Below are 24638 nucleotides of genomic sequence, written 5' to 3'. Positions count from 1 at the left end.
TGAAAAACATCAGGTTGCTCTAGGTGCCAGTAACTTCAAAATATTTTTATATATTTTGTATCACATGTTTAAATTACCCTGGACTAGGCAAGACTGATCCTGCACAATAACCAGAAACCATGCATTATTAAGTGGTAGTTGCTTCCTCTTATTCTCACTTAAAATGATAGTTTTTACTAAGAACCTTGCTGAGCATATTGGTGATATCATTCATTACAATAATTATATGTTACACTGCTAATATGTTGATATTAATGTTACAAACAATTAATTGGATGGAGGAAGAATTCCCTATTTAATCTTAGTCTAATGGATTAACTGTGTTTTCCATTCACTTCCTCACTTGCCTTTATTTTGCTACTGTGATGTGTAGCAAACCACCATAGTGATTTTTTTTTTGTGTATAAATACCTTTATTTATCTTATTTATTCAGTCATTTCAGCCTGGCCTGGATTAATAGTTACTATGCTTTTTACAAAATATCCTGTCAAAACATAAAATTCCCTGTTACAATATGATAATAGTTTTCATGTATTTTAAAAGAAACTGAACAAGTTCATACAGAAGAAATCCACTGAGGATTACTAAAACAATTAAAACATTTTTTTTTGGGTCAAGGAGTTCTTGTGTTGCAAATACCTGAAGGCTAGGAAAATTAATAGTGGAAGTACCATATATAGTTGTCTGATTATCTGTACTCATACCTACAAATCTGCTTTTGGTTACATTCACACACATGACAACGGGTTTTATATTCCAAATTAAGCAATTGGTTTAGTCTTTTTGGGAGTGCAGCTGATAACAACTAAATGCTCCTTATCCAAGGGTTTGCCAAAAACCAAGTAGGGCAGTGAAAGCCTCTACTATTTTCCAGCTTCTAGGACACGACTTAGGTAGTCAAAGAGTAACAACATGTGAACCATTAGAAGCTGCACAGTCCAGGTAGAAAGTTGATACCCATGATATCAAATAAGTGATTCCTAGTAATCAGAATAATTGGAAAAGTATATTGTTGTGCAGCAGGGTATTCAGGAATATTTCTGAACCTCCAGAGCCCACAAGAATTCAGTACTTATCAAAGCCTGAATACTGATACTCCTGATTTCCTCAGAAGCAATATAATCTAGTGAAGATCTAGTGGCAGATTTGGGCTTTTCCACAGGTTTTAAAACACCTTCTGTTCCCCTGTTGCATCAGAAATTGTTCCCAGTGGTCCCATGGTGCTGAGTTCTTAGTCCAGCTATGTCCTAGGATATTTCTCTTAATAGGATATTTGAGAGAGATTCTTGGCTATATAGTGAAGTTTAAACACTCGTAAGTCTTTGCAATAAAGTTGTGTTATTTTTGGTTTTTTGTTGTTGGTTTTTTTTTGGGGGGGGGGGTTGTGTGTGTTTTTTTTTTTTTTTTTGTTTTTTTTTTTTTGGTTTTTTTTGGGGGGGGGGGGTGGGTTTTTTTTTTTTGTTTTTTTTTTTTTGGTTTTTTTTGGGGGGGGGGGTTGTGTGTGTGTTTTTTGTTTGTTGCTTTTTTTTTTTCTGGATAATTTCTACAGTAATCCTGTGAAGCAGCTGAGTTTTTTTACTCAGATGCACTCTGACCTATTTTCTCAATAGTGAAGCCTCACAACTGGAAGATATCCTCTGCTTATGGAAAACGTTTATACCTGTAGGAGTAGGATTGTGGCTGAGAAAAGGTTTGAAAACTTCAGTTAATATAAAGGGTTCGTTTGATGTTAAAACCCTTAAAACCTCGATATTTCTGATAGCTAACCCTGACAGGTCCAGGTAACTTGACGGAAAGCTCTCATAAGCAAATTCTTTCATATGAGTAATTCGATTTCTCCCTCCTAGCTTGAGGGCAATTTTCTTAACCAAGACTTTCATCAGACCTTTGGCTTTATGTGGGCACAGGAGTCCAATTAAATGGAGCTTCTTGCAGAATGGAGACATGAAACCATTTATCTCAGGAGAATGGCACATACATGAAGTGTGCAGCAATCATGTAGTAGACCTTACTAAAAATCAAACAGTTGTGTCACCCTCAGAACTATACATCTTAAAAACTTGTTCAACTGGCATACTTAAAACAAGATGCTGTAGTTTTGTGTTCAAATTGTTAAGATAGCAATAATAAGACAAAATCAAGTACCACAGAAAATAACTTTTATTTGCAATATCACCCATACCACGAAGTCCTAAAACTCTGAGTCAGGAAGGTAGCTCAATATTGGGCCTGATGCTGTTTAACATCATCATAAGTGATCTGGATCAAGAGCACCCTGATGAAGTTTGCTGATGACACCAAGATGAGTGGAGAGGTTGACACTCCAGAAGTGAAAGCCATCCTCCATAATGACTTAGGCTAGAGGAGTGGGCTAGCAGGAACCTTATGAAGTTCAACAGAGAGAAGCGTAAGGTCTTGTACCTGGGAACACATAACCCAGGAGTGCAGTTCAGACTGGGATCCACCTGGCTTGAGTGCAGTCCTGTGGAAAGGGATCTGGGGGTTTTGGTGGATAACAGGCTCAACATGACTGAACAGTGTGCTGCAGTGGCGAGGGAAGCCAAAAGGATGCTGGGCTGCATCAACAAGGGCATCATCAGCAGAGACAAAAAAGTCATCATCCCCCTCTTCTTGGTGCTTATCAGACCACACCTGGAGTATTGCATTCAGTTTTGGTCCCCGCTCTACAAAAAGGCTGCAGACAGGCTGGAGAGGATCCAAAGAAATGCCACGAGGATGATCGGAGGACCTGCCATATGAGGAGAGGCTGAGAAAACTGGGTTTGTTCAGCCTTGAGAAGAGAAGGCTTAGGGAAGACCTTATTACCATGTTCCAATACTTAAAGACTGGCTAGCAAGAAGATGAAGAATACCTATTTACAAGAAGTCACATGGAAAAAACAAGGGGTAGTGAGCACAAGCTGATCCAGAGGAGGCTCACAAAGATGCTCAGAGGGATGTGAAGATTATCAGAGGACTGGAGGACCTCTCCTATGAAGGTAGACTGAGAGAATTGAGGTTGTTCAGCCTGGAGAAGAGAAGGCTCTCGGGAGACCTCATAGCAGCCTTCCAGTACCTGAAAGGACTACAAGAAAGCCAGGGAGGGGCTTTTCACCAGGGTGTGTAGTGATAGGATGAAGGCTAATGATTTTAAGCTAAAAGATGGGAGATTTAGGTAAGATATCAGGACAAAATTCTTTAGTGTAAGGGTGGAAAGACACTGGAAACAGGTTGCCTAGGTTGTTGCTGGCCCCTCCCTGGAAATGTTCAAGGCCAGGTTGGATGGGGCTTTGAGCAAGCTGGTCTAGCGGAAGGTGTCCCTGCCCATGCAGGGGTGCTTGAACTAGGTGACTTTTGAAGTCCCTCCCAAAACTGGCCATTCTATGATGCTTCTATGATTCTATGCTTATTAAACTAGAGCAGGGCAATCTAGATTTAGATTAGAAATTAGGATGAAGTTCTTTACAGTGAGAGTGGTGAAGCACTGGAACAGGTTACTCAGAGAAGTGGTGTTGGACACCCCATCCCTGGAGGCATACAGGGTCAGGCTTGACAGGGCTCTTAGCAGCCTAATCTAGTTAAAGATGTCCCTGCTCACTGCAGGGAGTCGGACTGTTTTGGTGGATAACAGGCTCAACATGACTGAACAGTGTGCTGCAGTGGCGAGGGAAGCCAAAAGGATGCTGGGCTGCATCAACAAGGGCATCATCAGCAGAGACAAAAAAGTCATCATCCCCCTCTTCTTGGTGCTTATCAGACCACACCTGGAGTATTGCATTCAGTTTTGGTCCCCGCTCTACAAAAAGGCTGCAGACAGGCTGGAGAGGATCCAGAGAAATGCCACGAGGATGATCGGAGGACCTGCCATATGAGGAGAGGCTGAGAAAACTGGGTTTGTTCAGCCTTGAGAAGAGAAGGCTTAGGGAAGACCTTATTACCATGTTCCAATACTTAAAGACTGGCTAGCAAGAAGATGAAGAATACCTATTTACAAGAAGTCACATGGAAAAAACAAGGGGTAGTGAGCACAAGCTGATCCAGAGGAGGCTCACAAAGATGCTCAGAGGGATGTGAAGATTATCAGAGGACTGGAGGACCTCTCCTATGAAGGTAGACTGAGAGAATTGAGGTTGTTCAGCCTGGAGAAGAGAAGGCTCTCGGGAGACCTCATAGCAGCCTTCCAGTACCTGAAAGGACTACAAGAAAGCCAGGGAGGGGCTTTTCACCAGGGTGTGTAGTGATAGGATGAAGGCTAATGATTTTAAGCTAAAAGATGGGAGATTTAGGTAAGATATCAGGACAAAATTCTTTAGTGTAAGGGTGGAAAGACACTGGAAACAGGTTGCCTAGGTTGTTGCTGGCCCCTCCCTGGAAATGTTCAAGGCCAGGTTGGATGGGGCTTTGAGCAAGCTGGTCTAGCGGAAGGTGTCCCTGCCCATGCAGGGGTGCTTGAACTAGGTGACTTTTGAAGTCCCTCCCAAAACTGGCCATTCTATGATGCTTCTATGATTCTATGCTTATTAAACTAGAGCAGGGCAATCTAGATTTAGATTAGAAATTAGGATGAAGTTCTTTACAGTGAGAGTGGTGAAGCACTGGAACAGGTTACTCAGAGAAGTGGTGTTGGACACCCCATCCCTGGAGGCATACAGGGTCAGGCTTGACAGGGCTCTTAGCAGCCTAATCTAGTTAAAGATGTCCCTGCTCACTGCAGGGAGTCGGACTAGATGACATTTAAAGGTCCCTTCCAACACAATGCATCCTGTGACTCATGAACATTATGACTGTAATCAAGCAGTATTTGTTTTGTATCTGTACTAGAGAGTACTTGCTTTTGTAAAGTTAATACAAATAATATGAGATGTACCACATCATAGCTTCTCTTTCTTCTTCTGAGATCAACACTAGTATTACAAATGGGAATAATGGGTTGGACCTGTACTTCCTTTTTTAACTCTTCCCAGCTTTTAAATACAAGAAAAGGAAAGGTTTGTATACTAGAGAATTGAATGGGTATTGATGAAAAGCAAAACTGCTTTATTTGGTATTTTTGAAAACAAAAATTCCACATTATTACTAAGAAGACTGAATATAATGTACAGTTTATCTAGAAAACATGGTGTAATCAATAATAAACAGCTGAATAGTATAATGAAATAATTACAAATAACTTTCATATTTGAGAGAGTGAATATGACTGTATAAACCAGGAGGGTAAATAAAAACTTTTGGTATATCAGGCAAGGTATTCTTGCATGACTCAGGGGTTGTTGTCTACATAGCCCAAGTACACCGGGCTATGGTAAGACCTTTCATAGACAACTACTTGTAGTTTTGGTCATCTGTCTCAAAGAATGATGAAATCATATTGGAACAGGTGCAGGCTAAGATAATTAGAGAAGAGACAACTTTTTTTTGTGTAGAGAAGAGACAAAAAGATCATGGAATATAAGTCTGAGAGGACAGATGATGTTAAACCCTAGTTGGTTTCACATCAAGGAACATTAGGAAGAAAGATATCTGTTTGAGTTAAGGGCAGTATTGTCACAAAAACAAATGTCTATAAAAGTAACTGTCTGGAAATTAGAAAAAAGTTTCCTGGAATACTGTTCCCATAGGAATAACTGGTGAAACATCCATCTAATTTTAAAACAGTCTGAAAGATAACATTTGGTAAGGTTGCTCACATTAACAGAGCATTAAACCTACTGACAATCTTCAAGTTGATGAGTTTGGTGGGCACATATCCCTGAAGCCACTGGAGATACACATTATCCAGCAAAACCATGTATGGCTAAATCCTTAGTTGCTGTATTTTATGGGTACATAACCGTGAGTGGAGGAAAATGACAAGGTGAAAGTTAGTAGCTGTCAGCTTCAGTGGTGAGAAGCAAGCAAATCCTAGTTTTATCATCTGGGAAAATGTGGTTCAATCATGTAAGTACATACTTTATGTGCTATAGTGACAATACCTCTTAAGTTCTCAGATAAAAGCTGAACTGAGCTCTGCTAGAAGTGAAAAAATTAAAGTTACTATTTGTTATAATTTTGTATTTCTAGGTCCTAGTCTGTACTGTTTTGTAGATTCTCAAAAGGAGTTTCACTGAAATCATGAATGTGTGGACAAATTTTCAGAAAAGGAAAGAGTGGTGCTGACAATACTCATAGCCAAGGACATTGTTCAAACTCACCTCCCATTTACTGTCTTTTACACCCGAAATAGTTAAACTGGCTTTACTCCTGATATATATCTATGTAAGTGAAGTTTACAACAAGTTCCATTGCTTTTTAATTTGCTTCCCATCTGATACTTTTCCTCTGATTTTTCCACCTCCCTGCTGCTGTATGATTTTGTTACTGTGCCTGCTTACAGGGCAATCATTTATGTCTTTCTTCCCATCTTCTTCTTCTATTTACACCTCAGTTTCTGCTATTTCTGAAGCTGCCTCCCGATGCATAACTTTGCACAGTTTTGTTAGCATTAAGGGACAGCGGAGCTTGTAATATACTTCCTGCAGCACATATAAACATGAACTCTTCCTCTATTTATCCTCTAATTGTGCCACAGCTCACACATTGCTCTTTAAAATAACAACATGCCTCTCTCCTACAGAAAAATAAAATAATTTAAATATTAATTTTACCTTGTCTAGGAAAAATTAAACAGACACTTGTAATTACACAAAGGCACTACACTCTTGCACGATGCTGAATGGAGAAGAAAGCTCATGAAAACAAATTTCTAGTATATAATAATTAAGTGAACTTGAAAAATTAAATTTCATTGCATATATGAAGAAATATGTATGAATTCGTGTATTAGTCATATTATTGAGAGATGCTTTTAAGTATACATTTTGCACACCCTGTTTCTGAGAATTAGAGGTCAAGTAGATTTGGTATTTTAACAATGAGACAAACTTTCAGTATCTTTCTGCCTGTTGATTTCTTTATGGAAAACTCAGGCTCTCTACAAAATTTTAGTACCTCATAATGAGATATAAAAAATAAAAATAAATACAAGCCACTTAATGTAAAAAATATAGACTACTGTTAAAAATGCTATTTAGGCTAAGATGCCATAAAGATATTAAGGGTTCTACTGGGTTCATAGCCTTGAGTATGGTCCTGGCATTAGACAATTATGCCAGTTCCCATTACAGAATATGACAGAAAGGGGAAGTAGTACCTCCCTCTGCTCTCATAGTAGAGGTTTCAGCAATTATACTGGATATTCTCATTGCAGTTCTTCCTTTGTTCAAAGATATTTAGAGTTGTATTTCCAAAATAAAATTGGAATAGATAAAATATTTAAAGAAGAATGTGAACTTTTTCTCTAATTATTATTGTTCTACTTTAAACAGACAAATGGTTCTACAGTCCAGTATTAAGAACATTTTCTTTACAGACTTTCTAGAAAATACATTTTAAAAAACACATAAATAGAGGAAGGACTTCTACCTTGTATTTCTTGACATAAATTAATGTTCTAGACACTGCAAAAGGAAAGTAATGCTACTTGTTCTAGTTACATTTTACATAAATCCAAATGGGAAAGTTTCTACCTGAATTAGGTAATGAGTAGGTACTAAAACAAAGAATATATCTCTTTGTGCAATGAATATTAGATGGCCATCTATACCTGAGATTAAAAAAAGTTTTAAAAGAACAAAATCTTTATGAAATTGGACTTTAGCTCTCAAAAAAATTTGAAAAAGTAATCCATGGTGGAAAGCTTATTCAGGCCAGAAGTAGAATAGGATAGAAACTACTGATTTACTTCAAAAATTAGAAAGAAATCAAGTACTTTGAAAGGTAATTATCCTGCCCAACACTGTATCTACAAAAATTAGAATCCCTAACCACATACTTTCTGATAAACTTCCCACTCTCTTTATGTTTACACTTCCTCTCTGAACTTCACTTGTGGCAAATTTTCCTGCAAAGTTCATACACTTTTGCAATTGCGTGGTGGTGGGTTCCTCTTAAGGGGGACAGCTCTGGACTTTATCACATATCGGTAACCTGTGGAAGATACAGGATGACTGGAATTGTTGACTTGTTAGCTTAGTACATCACCAGGTATAATCTAAACTAGAAAAGGTAGCAATGCCTCTTGAGTCTGTCAAAAAGTTTATGAAATGGTCAACAGTGACAGAGTACTGTTTTGTGTAGACACACCCACTCTAGTGCTGTAGTAACTTGGTATTTTTGCTTCACTCTTCTCTTAGTCTCTTCACAGCAACCTCATTACATGACCTTTCATCTTTTCCACAAAGTGTCTCTTTTCTACTTCCCTCTAGTTTTTCTAGTTTGTTTTTTTTTTATTGTGTTTGTTTTGTTTTGTTTTCCCCTCCATGTATTCATCTTACATTAGGAAAATAAACAAATCAACAAACCCTATATTTTTGCTGTTGTCACATTTTTTATTTTTTCTAAGTTATATTTTCTCTTTTTTCTGTGTTCTCAGACTAGAAGCTCTTCAGAACCCCAGACAACAAAGAATGTGTTTTTATTTCTGTTGGTTACTGAATCATTTCAGTACCTAATACAGTAGCTACTACTTCTACTACTTAAGTACTTCACCAAGATATCATATAATGTCAGCTAATAAAATGTGTGATGTGTAATACCTGAAATCACATTTTTTGAATAGGAACAGATGGAAGAACAGCTTTAAGCAAAATCAGAAAGCAAATACAGCAAAAGGAATTTCTTAGAAATGGCAGGAAACAGCCCACTCTATTTTGCAAGTGCTGAGATGATACCTCGTAGTTTTATTAATAAATTAAACAAGTGTAATGACTATGAGGTCAGTAATGTACAGAATATATGTTATAAATATGACTGTACCTATGGTATCAGAAAACAAAAGATAGCAAGAATCAATGAGATTTGATTAAAGAAATGACTTTGAACTGTCATAGCAAAATTGTTAGTGAACAACTCATAATGATGAGAAAGCAACTTTGAAATACATTTGCAGAATTACAGTATAAGTACCGAGTTTCAAATTTTATGTAGATCTGAAAAAATACTAGATTGTATCTTGCAATTTATATTCAGGTATTATGCTATTCAGCTTTTTGAATCTCCTCACAAATAAGCTAGTGAAATTTGCTGAGAAAATTTCCCTGGAAGCTAGCAAAATTGCCAAGTAAAGTCATCAGTGAAAGAGAAAGAAGAATTAGAACCTCGTGTTTTGTGCAATTACAGTACATTTTGTAAGTATAACCTTCTGTAACTGTTAAAAATTTAGAAGATTGGTTTTTGGTCTTTTTCCCTGGAGACATTTCATTCATAGAGAAGATTGGTAGAAGCTACTGTCTTACTAATGTCCTAGTCTATATTAAAAAGCAATGGACTAAAGACACAAATGGCTCTTTGCCTTCTCTGCTTAATAAAAATAGTCAAAAACCAACCTCTCTCCTTGAGGCCAAGTAGTTATCAAGCCCTTTATATCCACACTTGTCTAGCTAATGGCTAGGCCTTTAGAGAGAATGAGAATGCTGCAGAAATTCACAACAGTGCCATGAAAAAGCAGTGTATACAGAGAAGTGCCAAAGGCTTGAGTCTCCTCTGCAGTTTTATTTTATCAGTCCTGAAGAGGCATGTCCCTAAGCAATATAACTTCTTAAGTCACTTTGTGACACCTGACATGAGGAGCAGATACAGATAGGTTCCCAGTTCTCTTTTGTTTAGTAGTTGCAGACATCATCAATTCTAGACATAGAAAAGCTAGACATAGCCAATGATTCTGGATTTTGTGCTTGTCTTCCAGGTTCTGTGTGTAACAGATTTTAGTAGCTAATGACATAGTGACATAATGTCATAGTAACTAATACATAGTCAGATAAATCCTAGTGATTTCAAACTACGGTTTTGATTTCTGTTAAAACATAATTTTTGGTGAACCTAACATTCAGACCCATAGTTGACATAGGTACCCACCTTTCTGAGTATAAAAAAGTTTAGGATTGAAACATATATATAAGTCATTGAAGAGTAAAAAATTACTGTAGTTAAGATCCATCAGACATCTCTTCGATGTCTAAAGATGAGTTGGCCACAGTACCAATACAGTCCAATGATAAAAACAAGCACTTCTAAGGCACAGGCCTTAATGCAGACACTCATTTTGATAAGATTGATTGTACCTTCAAGTACTTATTAACAGTTATTAACACAATAGTGTTAATAAGTACAAGTTCATATGTTGACATCTACAATTTTAATATCTGATATACAGCAATGAGTCTGAACACATTAGTCACCTAGTTTGCTCTTGGCAAAGATGACCTAGCTGATAGATATCAGTACAATTTCTTTGAAGGTATTGTCCTGAAAAACCTAGTCATACAAGTGAATTCTACCAAGCTATAAAGGGTGAGATTCTGTTTCAGACTGTAGAACCCCAAAATTAGGTATCAAAATCTTATTTCTTCTTGTGACTAAAACATCCAATTATATCACTCTTTTGAAGTGGAAGACAGACTGGTTATACCTCAGGGCATCTCAAACAGCATTAGATATTTTTTACCTTACTGATCAGTTATTTGTGGATTATTATACAGCTCAGACACCAAACTGTGTGTAGGCATTTAAATGTTCCTATGATCTTTAACTGAACCTGATGCAACATATCTGGCCTTGAAAAAAGAGTCAAGTCCTGAATACTTTTGAAAATCCTAGTGCTAAATAACTTTAAAAATATGTTTCTGAATGGTGTCAGATTCTCAGAAGTTCTCCCCTCCACTGAAGGGTTTAAATAATTGGTTAGTTTTTCAGAAGAGGTTAATTTAACATAGTGACTGCACTTACAGATGTGTTAAATTGCAAATAGCTTACTTGACAACAGTTACAGAATATTTTGTAAGATTTTACCTGAAGATAACTTACTGACAATATTGAATAGCTATTCAATTACTGTCCTAACAATATATTTAAATTTGTGTGTGTGTGTGTGTGTGTGTGTGTGTATATGTACACATGTCCCTGTATCTATCTATATAGGTATCGAATGTCTTGGAAATCCTCCTGGAATTTTCCTTCACCAGCAAAAAGGGGGGTTAGAGCTTTCCTTTGTTTGTTCTGGAAGGAAGCTTCTACTATCTTAGTTTAAATTTTCCGGAATTGTTGAAAAATATTAAAATTAATTTCTTGAGACATCATCCCCTTTTTATTATGCTAAATCACACTTTAAGACCAAGTAAAGACTCAATTGACTAATTAAAACTTTTTTTTTTCTTTTTTCCTCCTTTTTTTTTTTTTTTTTTCCATCTGATAGAAAACTATTGCACTTGCTATTCTGTTTCAGGGGGTTTCACATTTAGTTTGTGTGACTAAAAGAAAAGGAGAAGAAGGACAAAAAATATGTATGAAATTTTGCAGATCTGTATTTGGGAGCATTTCTATTTTCTGGAATAATTTGTTTCCATGAGTATTACAACAGTATAAATAGAAAACACAGAATCAGAAATGCAACATTAAAGTATAACAGAAAGTGTAACAGAATTTTTTTAGTCTAAATTTGATTCAAACAACAGTACAGCTCCAAGTCTTGCATTGACATGTGCATTGATGCAACTGTATGTCTACATACATTATTCACACATATGTACACTTTTATTTCATGTATATTTTAAAATTATTCATTTTCTTTTTTTTTTGCTTCATTTACATTTAAAATTAAGAACAAGGCATTTAACAGGCTACAGTCACAAGAGTAATGCAAATGCAGTTTTTGACATAGAATATTGTTCACAAAGGCTATACAAAATTGTTCTGTGGCCATGGAACTAATGTTGATAAAATACGAACATATGCCATTCAGAATGCTTTCAGGATACTGTAATTGGTAGGTGACATAGCACTGACATTGAGTGCTTTCAAATTATCTTTTATATTTAGGCCTTCTGTACCTATTTGATGGACAATGCTGTATCAAATAGTTTCTCAGAACAAAACTAGACTGAAACAGAGCAGTTTTCTGTCAATATGTACTTCTGGAAATGATAGCCCTAATCTTCCAGTACCTGCAGAAAATGGATATTCAAAGATTCTTTCATTATAAGTGACTCTAGAAGTTTGGATTCTAAACTGGGAAAGACTTAAAAATAAAATCAGATCTCTAAGCCAAAAAAGTAATTAAAACAGTGACCATAAGTTTGATCAGCTTTCTTTATGGCATTTGTTTAATTACAGTCCATACCGGTTTATCTCAGTTTTGCCTTTCAAATAAATTTATTTCTATCAAATGGATAAGTTTTATCTGAGTCTTAATTCTTCTAATCCAATGTCCAGTTTGTTAGCAAGGCAATTTTGCAAAACTTACAGGTTCTTACATTTAGCCATAGATTAATAGGATAATTTTGTCAATAAATAAAATTAATCAAATATTTTGAAATAGCTTATGGTGAATTTTCAAAAAAAATCCTTTGTTTTTTATTCTTGGGTAATCTTATGCTAGGATGTAATTTAAAAATGCAAGTTTCTGCAAAACCTGAAAAATTCAATATATATTCATTAATGGACTTTATCTGAAAATTCTTACATTCAGCCACTGATATTCTCTGATAACTGGTCTAACAAATTTCACTAATATCAAATGAGAAATAGTACCTTGTGATTTATAAACAGTGCCTAATCATGGTTCTAATAAAACATCAACAAATAATAATTTATGAAGAAATTCTTACACAGTATTTGATCACAAAATATCAAAGTGGCTTGAGAGATTTTGCAAAATTTGATTTATGAACTGCTATTGCTTTTACAATATGCATTGATCACAACTGGACTTACATTTGAGTAAAATTGCTTCTGATCCATTCCAAAATGCTGAAAACAGAATTTAGACTCACATGAACTTCTGTGGGCCTCCTGGATAAGGAACCTGATAGCGATGATGCAACATGTGTTTATCCTTCTTGGTCAAATCATATCATCATGGCATTTCAGAATCACAGAATCACCAAGGATTGAAAAGACCTTTAAGATCTCCAAGTTCAGACTATGACCAACACCACCACATTGGCTAGACCATGGCACTAAGTGCCACATCCAGCCTTTCCTTGAACACATGCAGCTTATCCTTGAACATCTCATCTGCGAGGTTTAGGAGAACCAAAAAAGCAAGGGACCTCTTGAGACATTATTCATAATATCATAGAATCATAGGATTATGGAATTGTTTTGGTTGGAGAAAACCTTTAAGATCATCAAGTCCAACCACTAACCTAACTCTATTGAGTCTGGTGCTAAACCATGTCCCTAAGCACCACATCTACACATCTGTTAAATACCTCCAGAGACTAGGATTCAACAACTGGCAGCCTATTCTGGTGTTTAATTACCCTTTCAGTGAAGAAGTTTCTTCTATTATCTAATCTAAAAATCCCTTGGCACATTTACATTTACATTACATACGCATCCTTACATTTCCTTTGTGAACATCCTAATTTAAAGAGGTTACCTCTCTCTTCTTGAAGCAGATGATGTTAGACCTTTCCAGGAAAGATCCCTGGTTCTTTACTGTACTTGGTGTCAGGCATGAGATGCCGTCAGAAAGGAAAACAAAATGGAAGTTTTCCAGCTGTGTGCATCCATGAGAAAACTACAGAAGGTGTGGCTTATTTAATATATTCCTCCTAGCAGCTGGATGGCCAGAAATTCAGTCTGAGGGGACCTGACCAGGTAGACCATGCTGTTATGTGCAACTCCCTGCAGGCTTGGTCTTATGGCACAACACTACAGATGTGGTTAAGTGAGGTGTGAAAGTGAGAACACACCTGAAGGGAGTTTCACATATCTACATGATCTGCCTGCTCAGTAGGGTACATATGTGTGACTGTGCAATTGTATGCTAATGTAAAAGCCAAATAAATGCCAAGGATGAATATGCCACTTGTAAAAGTCAAACAGCAGATAAACAATCACATTCTATTTTCAAGGACCTGCACCCTCCAGCGTAAAGATGGTAAAGTTACTCTGGCAATAAAAGGAATGTTTCCATACCTGACAACTGAACTGGATGAGCAAGTCAGGATTTTTATTAACATATCATGTGCCTTCAAGGTAGTCCCCAAGCTATGAAATTCAGATCAAATGGTAAATAACATGCATCAACAACATTCATTATTGGTTTTATTGAAACCATACACTGTATGCTAAATAAAAATCAATACTTATCATAAAATCATTTGAAAGGCATCACCTTAAAGTAAATTTAACTCAGAATCAAGGAACTTCTTTAACTGAAAAACCTGAAGTGAAATGTGGAAGAACAAGAGGGCAATAGAGCCAAAGAAATGTCTTTATAGTGCACTTCAGAACCACATTTTGCATAACTCTGACAAAAAAAAAATAAATAAAGAGAGAGAATATGCAATTTAGACAAACAGATGACATTTATCATGTAATCATCATAATGTTACTTGCTAAAAGGATTATTGGAAGATTTTAAAACTACTAGTTTTTTTTCTTCAAGTCACCTTCATAGAACAATTCCACATTACTTGCAGCTCTGACTTAATTTTGACTAATCCGAGCAGAGATACACTACCAAAGACTTTGGCCCCTTGTGTTGTCTGAATATAGGTTATTGCAGTCTCTGTTATTCGGCAAAAAGTCAAGAGAGGAAAAATTAGTATTTTACTCCAGGTGCGTTAGCCATGTGCTATATTAAATGATATCTATAACTTAAGGGATGGAATTATTTATGGTATGATGCATTCTACTTAACTGTTTCTAATGAAGAGGTTATGACTAATTAGGTGCCTCATGTTATGCTTTACTGTCACTGGACAGAAATGTGTGATGGAATATTACAGAATGGAGATGTGAGAAAGCAGAACTGAAAAAAAAGTTTACAAATATTGTTATTTGAGACAAATCATGAGCTCCTCATTCCTACCAATTGTCTTGGAAATACTTACATCTGTAAGTCCTTGAGAATGGGAATAGAGATTTCAACCTGGAGGAGGGATAGTTATATATAATATATATATATATACAGACACATTTGAATTTAGTCAGATGTTCTGGTTAGGAAGGGTCAGAATAAATGCTGAGAATTCAGTCTTTCAGTAAAGATTTTCAAAGGTGTTTTAGGACTGATAACAGTTTTGACTTCCTGTGAGATTATCATCATCATATTGTACCACTTTTGTTGCAAGAGGATTCAGAAGAACAAACTTTGTTGAGACTACTGTGTGTGTATGTGTGTGTGCATTAAATTGCACCCACACAAACACATACACATACATAGTTATGTATATAAAAACAAAAGATATGTGACAGAGTGCGCTATCTTGAACTTTGCTCATTAACTGGTCTTTCACAAGGTGCTGTTGAACTTGTTCTTATGGTAGTGGGTATTACTTGGTGCCAGAATTGTGCGGTACTTGCTTACCTAGGCATAAAACCCCCTTGCTCTACAAACCTTAAAAGTTTAAAGACATTACATTATAGGAGGGAACATGGGGTGTCAAGAGGAAGGGATTACAAGAATAATAGGATGTTTTAGCACAGACACACTGTGTGCACAATTTGTAGGTAGTCAATAGCAGTAATCACAGTAATTACATGTCACCACATTCTTAGCCATCATTGACATGCCAAGATCCTTTATGCATTCCCACAGAGGTGACTTTTAAGGAGGAATTTGAAGCTCCAGAGAAGAAGTCATTTTCATTACACTTCAGTACGATATTTACGCAGCCTGCAGAACACTAAGGAACGTGTCTGCTGGAGACAACGCCATTATGGACTGCAGAGCTGGACCCTCAGAGAAGAAGTGGGGATGTCAGCAACTTCAGATGAACGTAGCTAGAGCTTCAGAGTTCTGACTACGAACAGTCATATGTGAAAGAAGGAATGTGCTTTCTCCACTTGTGGTTGGACCGAAGTGAAATTAATTTTTTTTTTTTTTTTTAAAAAAAAAAAGCTAGTGTGCTGGTATCTGGTAGATAAACCCAGAGTCATGATCAAAAAAAGAAGAAAATGTTTTGTTTTAATCCATAACACATATACCTACAGGTAGAAATTACCAATTGCCATATTCCTAAGACCCATTGTCCCATGGAGAATAAATCTTGGAGTTTTTCCAATATACAAATCACTTGCTGGTCTCTCTATACTTCTATAAGCTGTTCCACCAGGTTTGTTTGACATTAGAAATGCCCTCCAGAGGTCTGCTCCCAGACTCTGCACACTAGAATGAAGGTGTCTGCTTCATTAATATCTGTTGGTTGGGAAATGGATCAGTTGAAATGTCTGTGGATGCGTGTTTATCTGTTTGACTCTTCACCATTCTAATAAGACACAGGAATGTTACAGTGCTACTTCTGGCTCTCATTACTCTTACAGTAGCCTGTAGCTAAAGTCTGAAACTAAAGATGTAAATACAATATTTTATTTGTTACTATAATTTATTTTTATTGTTAGCCCAGATTCTGAAGAACTTACTCTTATTGTGTCATTACATCAGATTTCAACCCAACTAAATAAAGAATTTAGGACTTGGTATCACCAACAGCCTTATAATTACTGTAGTTTTAATGAAAGCCATTTTGTATGTTATAGTGGTTGAAAATTTGATATCACTTATGTCAATGAGGTTATTGCTATTGATTTCACTATGACCAGGATTTCACAAATGTCTTTCATTTCAACAAGTTGAAACTTAAGTTTTAACTATTAACAGGCTTTAATAGAAGCCATAAGATATATTCACTTAATTTGCTGCTGAAAATAGGCCATCTCAGAGGCAATAACTATGTAACAGCATGTTGTTGCACTTCACATGAAGGAGTAAAGAACACACTGTCCATTAATATTTCAGAAAAAACCCCAACAACAACAAAATAAGATAAGAGAGGAGAAGAGTGAATATACAGTTCTAGTATTAAAAGATAAGGTTGATTATTGCTTCCACTTTGTTGATTTTCATGGTTGTGGGTTGGTAGTCCTGTCTTTTATGGTTAGACAGCAGTTGTGGAGCACAGTGAAGAAATTATTTAGCTAGGTATCACATAAATATTTATTAAAATGTTAATAGCCAGCTGAGATAAGGTCTTCAGAGTGGAATACTAAAGATCAGATAATTTATAGCCACAGTACTTCATAGCATATTTGAGAAAACAGGCAAGTACCAAAGTGCCCTAGATGATCTTGTGGATCAAAAATGGTGGCCAACCTATCACAAGATTCCACGGTCTGCATCAGAAGGAATGCTGTGACAATGGGGACCATATTTATAGAAATATTTCTTATTAACTTCCAGAAGGAAATAGAGCAAAAACCATTGGCATAAACAATGTTTGTTTTACCAGTGTGTTGATGTAGAGGAGATGTAAAGGAGGTTACATTCCTTACAGAATTGGACTGATTGTTTTCTGATCATTTCTTGATAGTGAAATATAATGAATTAGTAATTTGAGGCTGAACATATATGATGATGGAGCTGAAATTGCTCTTTGAAAAGTGAACAATCTGTAAGCCTGCAATTTGCAATATTATGGGCAGACTGTAAATAGAAAAACAGTAGAGAAGTGTTGAAGAAATAAGAGGAAGGTACATTCTGATTATTTGAAAGTCAGACAAAGGTAAACAACTGCAAAATGCCTGGCAGTATCAAAGTTAAGAGCAGGGAATCATAACAGATGTCAGGGAGCTGGAGTTGATACTGGTATTTTTTCAATGTTTTTATTTAAGCAGTGCTTAAAAATTTTGAAAGCAATACTACTAATAATAACAACAAGAATAGCAATAATAATTATAATAATAACAAGGTATTATATATCTTAAATATTAGGTAAATAATAAATGTATTATGTCTATAAACATATGTCCAATTTTGTAGCCATATTATTCAGTCTTGCAGAGTTTTAAGTTTGGTGTATGTTGTAGAAAAAAAAAAAAAAAGAGTAATAGCCATTTAACTTCCTTTCTTGAGTGAGTATGAGTTTCGTTCCAGAAAGTTTTCTTCTTGATGTTACCCATCAGAATATGGTTTTCATATTTATTTTTTTTTTCTGTATTCTGTACAAATTTCTGAGTGTAAGGGCACATACCTCTAGAAATTTTGCATATGCACATACATTTCTATATAATATGAAGCACTTGTTGCTTTAAAATACTTCTTTCAGATCTGTTAAACATGGCCCACATAGTATCTACAATTATACAATACATTTCTATACAGCATTTCATAGCTGCATGATTTTAAGGGACAGAAAGAAAAAAATAAGAATTTTCAGTGTTATTGCATACCTATTTCCCTTTGCCTGTACTTAAGTCATGGCGCTGAAGTAATAGACTCAAAGTTCTACTCACTGTTTTGTATCTATTTACTTCTCATTAACCTGTTCTAGAAGTTGGATAAATAAGAAAGACCATGTTCACACATATCCAAAGCTAAGATCTAGGAAACTCACTTAAGCAGACAATACATTTCTAGATAGGTAGGTTGGAATAAAAATATGAAGTACTTGCACATCAATATAACTTCAGACACCATACCATAAATATCCACTAAATGTGGCTTCATGGTTCTGCAGCCAAGAACATCAACAGCTGACTGCGCATATTTGTGTGTGCAAATAACCAGTTTGCACAGACTTTTATGGCATTGAGGCCTGCTGTGAAACATTAAAACATTCAGGAAATCTGGTATTTAAGATCATCTGTTAAATATTTTATTTTATTGTAACTTACACTTCTTAGGAAGTGCTATAGTCAGACTTGGCAGTAAGCACCAAGCTGTGTGTGCATTACAGGCTGCTTACAGCATCCAGTTTATAATGCAAGACCCACCTATGTAAACAAACATTGTAGAATAAACAATATCACCTGTTATCCTTTGGAAAGGAAAAAAATACATAGGCAGATGGTAGTGAGAAGGACATGCAAAGACATCATATAAATAACATTTTTTTGCCATCAGAAAAGAATTTTTAGATTTCAGAAATCCTTTCCAAATGCCAAGAATAGAGCACTCACGTAAAGTAGAAAACAGTGTTAAAATATAATTAAATGCTTCTAGCAGTATTCTAGGCAGGCAGAATGCAAAGCTGGTAATGAAACACAGCTCAGATAGACTTGAGGATTGAGCTTCTGAGGCTTCAGCATCCTGAGGTCTGTGTTGAAAAGCTCAGAGATGACACTTAATTTAGATTGAAAACAGCTTTGATGGTGACTTACTTATATGAATTAAAAATCAAGGTAATATTCACTGGGGCTGCAGTTTGTAAAAAGGGTAAAGACCTCTCACCTCAAAGGGGCATGGGGGCAAGGTCTCAAAGATCTGCAGTTACTACAGTCTCCAAGTACACTCCCTTTGTGTAATAGGGAAACTATGTGCTATTAATCATTATATGCTTTGTATAAATAGCATGTGGTTTTGTGGTTTGTTTTTTTTGGTTGTTTGTTTTTTTTTTTTCTGATTAACACCAACTTTTAAAATGTTAATAATCTGGAAAAGACAGATAAGTTCTGTTAGCTATGAAATATATTACTTTTAAGATAACTAGTATCATAGACTCCTAAATTTTTCCTTAAAAAGATCAGGAATCAAGTATGAAAGCATAATTCCAGAAACTTAATATTGCTCTAGACATTTTTCTGCCTTAAGTGCAGGCAAGAGAACAAGATAAAGGATGTATTAATTTCTCTGCTTTATAGATGAGTATTTGAAAAAAATCCAATTTTATAAATTATTATCATAGTGATAGAGGAAAACTACATCTATATTATCCATTTTTAGAAATGGGAACTGGTTTCTTGACAATGCCTTCTGTTCAAGGATAAGCATCTTGGGACCTCTACCCATATTTTCTAGCTAAGAGCTCCAACTGGTTTGATCTAGTCTTCAGTCAGTGTTGATGATTAAAGTTAAAAAATAAGTATGATCTTAAGCCATTATTTAAGTCAGCAATACATATGCAGCTTCGGAGGATGCAATTATGGAAAAGCCACTACCACCACAACAAGTAGTTGCTCAATTCCTGGCTCCTCCAACAGAGCTCAGAGCCCAGTGCCTCACAGACAGTCTCCTCATGGACTGAGAGTTAGGGGTGGAAATCTGCAACACCAGAGAGCTGAATGGAGGTTTATCCACCGTTGCCAACAAGAGCATTGAGAATCCCACTGGACAAGGTTCACATGACTGGGTGAAGATATCTGTAGACAGTTACATCTGTGCTAGGCTTCTACAGAAATAAATGTGCTTATCTGTGGTAAGCAAAATAGTATTCCAAAGAAAACATCCAGAATTGATTAGATGAATCAGATACTGTAGATTTCTCCCCTCCATAGCCTGTAAGTGCCATAATTAATACTTCAGGCTAAGCTAGATGAGATAAATACCCACCACTGGTCCCACTCTGTCTCTCATTTTTCTCCAGGGCTGACACATCTCTTTCAGAGCTACTGGGAAGCAAAGACTTGTAATAAAGCTCTGAAGCCTTAAAAGGTTAATAAAGCAGAATTACCTCTTTTCTTTTGTGTACAGCTAGAGGTGGCAATGTTGCTATTCCCTTACAATAAAATGCATGGGAGAAGGAGGGTCAAAACCCCATCTAGGAAAAACATAACTCCACGAAGAATACCTACAAAGCAGAATTACCTCTTTTCTTTTGTGTACAGCTAGAGGTGGCAATGTTGCTATTCCCTTACAATAAAATGCATGGGAGAAGGAGGGTCAAAACCCCATCTAGGAAAAACATAACTCCACAAAAAATACCTTCTTTTTTTTTTTTTTTTTTTTTTCCATTCAGAACTTGCATGGGTGCATGATATTTTTCTTACTTTCTTTCCCTGGATTGCATGGGAAGACACTCTAGCAGTCAGACTGTGCACCGAGCTCATAAAAATCCTAACAAGTGCAATGAGCATATGGTCAGCATTTCTCTGTGTTGACATCAAAGGAAATAACATTAAACCCATATTATATACAGTTTAATGAACTTCTTTGTATAGTGCTGGGAAGGCAGGAGTGACATGTCTTTGAACATAATTTATAGTTCAGAAATGTATTCATGTTTGGAGGCTCAGACAGAGTAATTTGCAACTAACCAGCTTTTACATTGCTGCCAAGACTATGATCAAAATAATAAAATTGGCATTGTTACAGAGATTTGGATTGTATGGGATTAAGGATGTAGAATGAAATTTACCGCTTTGTAAGGAGGTCAGAAACATTGAAGGCTCATACACTACTTATGTCCTAGTTACTGCCTTTTTGCAGGCCTTTGGCTGACTGGTAGCACAGTTTTTATTCTGAAACCTAATGTTAGGATATTGAGCTTTCAGAATTCCCACTGACTTCTGTAAGTAAGGAGTTCTAAAGCATTCAGTAACATGCACAAACAGATTTATATTATTATTAAATTATGGCTGGCTACAAACTCTTGGTGATCTGGAGTCGAAGTAGGGCTGTTTAGGGTTTTGTTGTTTGTTTTTGCCTTCTGTACTTATCTTCCTAAATAAGGCTCCAGTATAGTAGAATTATATTGGCTGCTCTATATGTGATTCAAAAATATTTTCTTAATCATCCCATTCTTCATAGACATCCTATAAAGGGCTACAAATTCCCACATCAACTGAACTCTGCTACCTTTTGGAAAGTTTGGAAGGAGGAATATTTCAATGAGGCAGAGGTTTGCTTACTAAATAAAAATTATAGAATGGTTATTGTTTAGTAAAAAACCCCAAACAAAAACATTACTGGCTGCATGTCTGAGAGCTAGGTCATATTAAGCCAAACTACAGGCTCCCCAGCTACTGGTTTACTCATCAAATTGAAATGTGAATACTTCAGAGAGGGTATTTCTGTAAAGTCTTGCTTTCAGCAAGGAAAAGGCTAACTCCATATGACTGTGTCAGTGCATGTGGGTGGGAATTTTTAAAGTAGGTTGCATGCCTACATTACAAACAAGGAAGGGTGCGCCCACGGGGAAAGGCTGTTATCTAGGGCAGTACCTGACTGATCTGAGACAGATCATCATGAAGCACAGTGCTCCAGGGGTATAAACACTGATAGCACACTGATGTGAGGAGGATCTTCTACATAGGAAGTCATTTCTCAAAAAGCTGTAGAAACTAAAAGGGAAATGAAACAGAGAATAACAGAAAAAAAATAAAAAAATAAAAAAATTACATCCTAGTATTATGTAATATTTGCATTTTCTATAAAAGAGATTGCTAAGGAGGATTACTAGCTTTAAGGATTCATTTGAAAGCACCCCAGGTGAGATGCTTTGTTAAAGAATATCTTAATGGCAGCCTCTGGGACTGGTTGCCATATCTTTTTTTTTTTCTTTTTTTTTTTTTCTCAAAACACGCAATATTGGGTATTAACAGTGCTCTGAGAGTATATTTGCTAAACATACCCCTCGAGGTTACTTTTATGCTTAGGCACAAAAATGGGTACAAACCCTCATAACAATTCTCTCTAGGGAATGGAATTATTAAAAAAAATTCCTATTTTAAAAAGAGAAAAATACGACATAAACCATGAGTAGATGGAAGGAAAATAGAACATGCTGTTGTTATATGCGTTATTCTCTCCTCCTAATCCTCCCTTATAAAAAACCAAACCAAAACAAAAACAAACACAATGGAGAAGCGTGAAGGAACATATTGTTCCCTCATTACTTCATTCTCATGAGACCTTATTGGGAGTATGGTGTGCTGTTCTGGACCCCCCTGTGTAAGGACATGTAGCTCATGGAGAGAGTCCAGAGGAGGGCCACAGAGATGATCAGAGGGCTAGAACACCTCTCTTACAAACACAGGCTGAAAGAGTTTGGGTTGTTCAGCCTGGAGAAGCGAAGGCTCCAGGAAGCCTTCCGTACATAAAGGGGACCTACAAGAAAGCCAGAGATGGACTTTTTGTCAGGGTATGTAGTGATAGGATGAAGGGTAGTGGTTTGGAACTGGAAGAAGGTAGGTTTAAGCTAGACATTAGGAAGAAATTCTTTAGTGTGAGGATGGCGATAGAGTGGAACAGGTTGGCCAGGGAGGTTGGTGGCTCAACCCCTCCTTGAAGTGTTCAAAGGAAGGTTGGATGGGTCTTTAAGCAACCTGGTTCAGTGGGAGGTGACAACGAAGCACCAGCATTCCAGGAAGTTGGTGGAGTGCGTTGATGACAACTTCCTCCTGCAAATGGTAGAGGAACCAAAAATCTTTGCTAGACCTTGTTCTCACCAACAGAGATGGGTTGGTGAGTGACGTAAAACTCAGTGGGAGGCTAGGCAATGTGTGTTTGCAGTCCAGAAAGCCAAATGTGTCCTGGGCTGCATCCAAAGAAGTTTGGCCAGCCAGTCAAGGGAGGTGGTTCTCCCCCTCTACTCAGCTCTTGTGAGACCCCACCTGGAGTCCTATGTTCAGTTCTGGACCCCAGCATAAGAAGGACTTGAGCAAGTCCAGACAAGGGCAACAAAAATGATCAGAGGACTGGAGCACCTCCCCTATGAAGATAGGCTGAGGAAGTTGAGGTTGTTCAGTCTGGAGAAGAGGAGGCGCCAAGGTGACCTTAAAGTGGCTTTCCAATACCTGAAGGAGACCTACAAGAAAGCTGAGACAGGACTGCCTGCACGGGCATGCAACAAGAGGACAAGAGGCAATGGTTTAAAACTTGAAGAGGAGAGATTTAGATTAGATATTAGGAGGAAATTCTTTACTATGAAGGTGGTAAGGCACTGGAACAGGTTGCTCAGGGAGGTCATGCTGTCCCTGGCACTATTCAAGGCCAGACTGGATGGGGCTCTAAGCAACCTGATCTAGTGGTAGGTGTCCCTGCCTATGCAGGGGGGTTGGATCTAGATTATGTTTAAGGTCCCTTCCAACCCTAACCTTTCTATGATTCTATGAGAGTATGACTGTCTTTTTAATAGAGACTTCACAGATGATTGCAGGCTATCTCTTGTTGGTGGATCAGAACCTTATAAAGTTTCTTGAATATCATCATCTTGGGAATATAGTTAAAATGGTACCTCTTCTGGCGTGTACAAGTATAGTTCTGGAATGCAACTAAACAGGCCTATTATTTTGGAAGTAGATTTTACCTTGATAATTTTTGTCCCTAACCATTACAAATTCAGTTTTTTTCCCCTTTGTTGTTTTCTATTGGCACCATCCTGCAAAACTATCATTTAACAAGATAATTTATTGAGATTTGTTCCAAAACAGATACCTCTCTCTACATTCTGTGAGTACTCCTTGTTCATAACTACAGTTACAGGGTAGAAAAGGAGGATACTTTAGCTTTTAATGACAGAACCAGAGGAGCCTAAGGAAGGGATTGCAACTATGCTACAGTTCTTCTACATCAAACAGACTACATAACTGCTAGAAAATATTTCCATACCTTTAGAGATGCTATCTTTGTGAAGGAATACCAAACAACACATATATCTTATCATATTAAGACAAACTCTCAAGCTTAAAGGGAGAAACTGGTCAGCTATCATTGCAAGTATTTGATTATGCTTCCTCTTCTTTTTACTAAACAATTTATCTGTATACCAGCTCAAATTTCAGGGAAAAATTAATGTATTTTCTATTAGTATTGTACAGAAGTGAATTGGTTTTAGTTCTCAAGGATTTCCATAAACACTTATTGATGTAGTTCAATA

The sequence above is a fragment of the Chaetura pelagica genome, unplaced genomic scaffold, assembly GCF_000747805.2.
Source record: "Chaetura pelagica isolate M959 unplaced genomic scaffold, ChaPel_1.0 scaffold115, whole genome shotgun sequence".
Classification (NCBI taxonomy): domain Eukaryota; kingdom Metazoa; phylum Chordata; class Aves; order Apodiformes; family Apodidae; genus Chaetura; species Chaetura pelagica.
This window is presented reverse-complemented; position numbering follows the sequence as displayed.